This window comes from Passer montanus, unplaced genomic scaffold (genome assembly GCF_014805655.1).
Source record: "Passer montanus isolate IOZ18808 unplaced genomic scaffold, ASM1480565v1 scaffold26, whole genome shotgun sequence".
Classification (NCBI taxonomy): Eukaryota; Metazoa; Chordata; class Aves; order Passeriformes; family Passeridae; genus Passer; species Passer montanus.
In genome coordinates, this window is record NW_024367261.1 from 9768788 (window position 1) to 9774787 (window position 6000).

The following is a 6000-nucleotide window of genomic DNA, read 5'->3' on the forward strand; positions in this document are numbered from 1 at the left end:
CAGCGTGTCCAGAGAAGGGCAGTCCATCTGGTGAAGGGTCCAGGGGACAAGTCCAATGAGGAGTGGCTGAGGGAGCTGGGATTATTTAGTCTGGAGAAAAGGAGGCTCAGGAGAGACTTTATCACTCTACAACTGCCTGAAAGGAGGGTGTAGCCAGGTGGAGGATGGTTTCTTTTCCCAAGCAGCAAGGGATATGACAAGACGAATGCACTTTGTTGTGCTGGAGGAGCTTTACTTGGATCTTAGGAAAAAATTCTTTACAAAAAAGATGGTCAGACATTGGAACAGGTTGTCTGGGCACCAGGAAACTGTTCAGTGGTGGACTTGGCAGTGCTGGGTTAGCAGGTTCAATGAGCTAACAAGCCTTTTCCAACCTAAACCATTCTGTAATTCCATGAGACAGCCCCTGCAGGTCTCTGCCTGGGTTTGGGTGGAGCAGGTCCTCACAGTCAGCATGAGCTCCATCCCCCAGCAGCCTCATCTGGAATCCAGCTCATGACATTAGGGGCACAAAAGGTGTTGCTTTTCTTAGATCTCCCCATTCCTTGGTGTCTTTGTGCTGCAAAGGGCTGTGGGACACCATGGAGCTCCCAGACAGGCAGTTCCTACTGAGTGGAAACTGCTTTGTCTCCCTTGATGAAAACCCTGGAGCCCTCCAAGAAGCTCACGAGGGTCGAGGAGGTGCTCTCTGGCATCTCTGGAAGCTATTATGGACCACTTTTCAGGTCAGAAGTAAGAATTTAACACTAATTCAGGATCCTTTTCTGGGTCATTGTAGAAGTATTTGGAAACCTAGAGAGCACAAAGGAAAAACTGCCTTCATCATGCAGGCTTTCGTAACACAACACTGAAGGCTCACTGCTTGTAGCTCTCATGCTATGATGTTCACTTGGCTTTCTTGGGAGATATTTAGCTCATCATTATCATTTAATTCCTTTGTATCTGTAGATATTGCTGCAGCACTCTTGTGACACACTTCTGTTACTGGCTGCTACCAACTCTCTTTCCACTTAAACAGTGGAGTCTGTGAACTACAGGAATTTCAATTTGCACTTTAGAAAAAGATGAATATTCTTCTCTACTCCTTCAGGTTGTGAAGCAAACTTTGAAATTCTGTCCTGGCAGTACTGTGAAAAAGCTTAGCAGCTCAGCTCATGAGAATACCTTGTGATTTTTAAGCCAAGCTCACAGCTTCATGGGGGTTTACATGCAATTTTGAATGTGAGGGGCTATGAATAATAATAGTAGTCCTGAGGCAACGAGGTGTAATGAGGTAAACAATATGAGATTTTTCCACTGAGCTGAAATGAGACTCCTTCAAATCTTTTGTGAAATTTTGACACAGCTCAAAGAAACGTTTTCTGAGGAGCACGTGGGCTGCAATATTGGGAACAGATTCTTCCAATGTTAACAAGGATACTGCCTCAGAAATTACATGCAATCATTTTCAGAGCTGAATATCTTATAAATATATTCTTTATATTCTGATGTGTGAGATTGGGCACGGGAGGGTGCATATGTTTTCCAGCAGAGAGGATCTGAATGATGCAGTTTGAAGAGAGGAGTTACAGCTCAAAGATGAAATTGTGTTATGAAGTATCTTACAAAACAAGAAAGCTAGATCAAGATTCAGAATATTTGGGGTGAGAGGGACGCAAATCATGCCACACTCCAGTGACTTAAATGCAATGGCGTAAATAAAAGTCCCTCACAAAACTCATGAGATGAGTATCCTTTGGTTCAGACAATTCTTGCCCCCATAAAGACTACCTGAGATGAAAAATCATCTAGGGCAATCAATAGAATTTCCACTTATTCCCTTTCCATTATCCTGTCATTTTGGGCCAAATGTTTTAAAATATTTCTTGAAACTATCCACATGCAGTTCATCTGTGCTTTCAAGAGGCCCAGGTTCAGCTGGCTGCCTGTGTGCACACAGACTGAATAGAGCAAGACTATATTCTTGTTTGCATCTGCCTCTCCTCTGTCTTCTCATGCTTTAAGCCAGTTGGCCACCCATGCTAAAAACTGTGTGAGGTGCTGCACATGTGTGAGGGCAAACCCCAGGACCACCGCAGGCTGGGGGTGAAGAGATGGAGTGCAGCAATGTGCACTTGCCATCTAGGAAACAAATCTTGTCCTGGGCTGCATCAAAAGCAGCGTGGGAAGCAGGGCAAGGAAGGGGATTCTGCCCTTCTGCTCTGCTCTGGTGAGAGCCCTCCTGGAGTGATGCATCCAGCTCTGGGGTCCTCAGCACCTGTTAGAGCAGGTCCAGAGGAGGGCCACAAATATGGAGCATCTCTCCTATGAAGACAGACTCAGAGAGCTGGGATTGTTCAGCCAGGAGAAGGGAAGGTTTCGGGGAGACCTCATTGCAGCCTTTCAGTACTTAAAGGGGGCTTATATAAAAGGTCAGAACAGACTTTTTAGCAGGGCCTGCTGGGATAGAACAAAGGGTAGTGGTTGTAAACTAGAAGGGGATAAATTCAGACTAGATATAAGGAAAAAATTTCTTATGGAGAGGGAGGTGGAACACTGGAAGAGGTTGCCCAGAGAAGCTGTGAATGTTGCATCCTGGGGGACATTCAAAGCCAGATTGAGCAGGGCTCTGAGCAGCCTGATCGAGTTGAAGATGTCCCTGCTTAATGCAGGGAGGGTATTAGACTAGATGGGCTTTCAAGGTCCCTTCCAACTCAGACTATTCTATCATTCTATGAAAAACATCAAGGCCCTGAAGCTGAGCTTCTGCACCAAGTTGATTTGAAGAATAAATTTTGAAAATATAAAAATAGGCTTTTAGCAGCCTGCCTGACAGAGGCAGAGACATTGTGTGGGCAAACTGTTCCAGAACACAGCTGTGCAATGGTTATTAAGAGCTGTACTTCCATAATAACGGTGCTGGGAGCTTTCCTTAGTAAAGAACGATAAGCAAGTTTCAGCTTCTTCCTTGCTGAGACCTGGAGGCAGCACTGTGCTTGGTTAGCTCGGGTGCATTATCCTGTAATAGCTAAGCAATATACTTTGAGTGAAGGTTGAATAATAGAGTGTTTTCTCTGTCCTCTTCCCCACCCCCACCCACCACTTTACTTTCAGAATAGCATTTTCCATTGTTGGTTATTGTCATTATCAACTGATTTCCCCAATGACTGCTCTAACCATCATTTCTAGCTTCTGGGCATTAAGCAAAGATTGCTGCTGCATAATTGGATTAATTTAGAGACTGACTTTGAACAGCATAATTGATTTGAATTTTATTCTGTTTTCTCTAGCCACTTTTTTCGCTAAGAATCACAATGCCTGTGAGCCCAGGCATGGGCTTGAGTCTCCTACAGGAAAAGCCTTCATGCGTGGGAGCCTCTCCTTGCTAGGTGGGTACCTTCACCCGTGCTCCATGCATCCCTCCACTGGGGAAGGGTTCCTGCTGGGCTTCATGCCCCTTCCTTTTGCCCTCTTTGCAAGGGTTTTAGGTGCCGTAGGAGTCATGAACCGACTCACTTCTCCACCATCACTGCAGGGGTCGCTTCGTGCTGCAGGAGGGGTTTGTTCCCTGGCACAGGGTCTGTCACTGCTGTGACACGTGGGGACTGGCCTGCCCAGCTGTCCCCACATGGACCCTGCTTCAGAGATGCTCTGTGGCACACTTGATTCTAACATCACAGGGGATGTTAGAATGTTTCCAGGCATTTAGCAATGCTGCTGCTGTACCCAGCACAGCAAACCTTGTGTCCTGCCATGGTTTCTGACTGGCTCACAGATGTGGGTGTGGAGTGCCCTGTGGATGCTGCAGCAGAGCCAGTGTGTGCCTGGTCAGGTCTCTGAAGCAGCCTGCACTCACCAGGGATCCCCAAAACCTACTTCACAGTTCACTGCAAAGCTTTCTTTTTCATTGCAAAACATCTTCTCTTGGTTTTCACCACACATCTTCAGTGTTGTTAGAGAATGAAAATGTTTTTAATTATAAATTAGAATAGTAGCCATGGCTGCAGACCATCCTCCTGAGCAGCTCTGGGCTCCCTGTGCCATTCCAGCTCCTCCCAGCTGACTGCAGGGGTTGGCAGAGGTGCTCAGTGTGTGCCCTTCCTGCAGTGGGAAGGGTTTTCTCTGGGATATTTGGGCAGTGGTTATCTCAAAGATGGAACTGCCCAGCACTGGATAGGATCCTAGCATGAGTCACTCAGGTTTGTGTTGTGACACATGTCACCATTTACACACAGCTCATGGAAGATTTGCATTCCCAACAAGCCCAAGGTTGCCATCCCACTAATTTCAGCAGACCTGGGATGTCGTTGCCACACTTTTGGAGAGCACCTGGATCTCATATTGATGTGTGCAGCACATGCCATCATGTCCTCTCAGAGTAGAAAAGGAAAAGGGATAAAACTGTGTTACTTCTTCCCACTTCAGTGCCAAGAAACAACAGAATTAAAAGGAGTGTTGGTCCTTGTCCTTCCTATTGTTTTGGTGAAAGGGAGTGGTGCTGCCCAACATACAATTCAGTCCTCTGAAAGCCACCAGATTTTGTGCCTGCAGCAACCTGGTATCCCATTTCCAAACAAGTCAGAGGTAGAAGGAAGAGACAAGTCAAATCCCATTGCCCAGTTATGCAGGACACTCCCTTGGAAAATCAGCTGCTCCTCAGCTGTCAGCATCTGTGACAGGCATCAGCCTTGGGATGCACACCCCCTGCCTGCTCTGCTGTCTGCAAGTGCCACAAGGCAAAAAAACACCCACTCTCCTGCTTTTCCATACAAAACTGTATATGTGCACTTGCAGGTGGAATTCATGTCCTTTAGCACATAAAGGCCATGGTCATTGTAGGAATGTTCATACAGGCATAGTTGCTGTAAGGCACACAATAGATTTTCCCACTTCTCCTCCTTGGTATTGTCTTGTAATAAAGTTCTTGATATTTAGTTATATCCACACTAGCAACATTAGCCTTTTCCTTAAAGTAATGTTTTGCTGGAGTAGCATCCAGCAAACTGATGCCCAGGAAGCTTTTCTTTCCAATATCTGAGCAACAGTCCTTAGGGTTCAGCTTTGTCAACTTTCACTAACCTTGCTGCTTGTACTCCTCAGATGCCAAGACTGTCACAAACACTTCAATCTTTTGTGCTCTTATCTCTCAGCCTTTTGTAAGAGATGCAGCTTTAATTGTGAGCCTTTTGGGTTTTGCTTCCAGCTTTCCATGTTCTAGAGGAGAGACAAAGACAAGAAGAGAAAGCAGGACTGCAGAAGTGATGCTGTTGGGCACACGCAGTGCCCCACAAAAACTCCTCTGCCCAGTGCCTGGAAAACTTTATGTCTTGCTCATATTCACCTATTCCTCCTCTTCTGTCTCAGTTAGTCACGCTCCCCTCCTTACATGCGCACTTATTCCATGCAGATGTTAAAATTGTGCATGCACTGGAAGATTTTCCTCCTCCATAAACATCTAATCTTATCCCAAACTACCTTGATAATCTGTCTGTAAGATCCAAATATCCCCAGCATTTGGGGGTGTTTGGGTTTGGGATTCTGATTCAGGCTTATCTAGAGAAAATATTGAAAGATCACTGAGTTTTAATTCATCCAGCAAATGAACCTTGAAGGCGCTTGGTGCTACTGTAGGAATGTGCTGCCTGAAACTAAGATCTACTTGCAAGTCTGGTGGGACTAATTCAGGTCTGACAGAGTCTTATATAAGTATTGTTTTACTTTTAATGTTCTCTTTACTTCTCATCACTTCTTTATATTCCGCCAAAGACAGGTTTTCTCACAAGATAGTGCTTTGGCATGTTCACTCAATGATATTGACTTCCCAGTGGCAGCAGGGGAATAAACCAGGGGATTAAACTGTCCAATCAATTGCCCTCCTGCCTGTGTTATGTGTGTTATTTCCCACCGTGCACATTCAACATTACACTCTGTGACCATTAATGCAGTGGGTGCTGTTAGACAATGAAATGTTAGACAGCAGCATGCTATTAAAAGGTTTAATGAATAACATTATATCCTTAC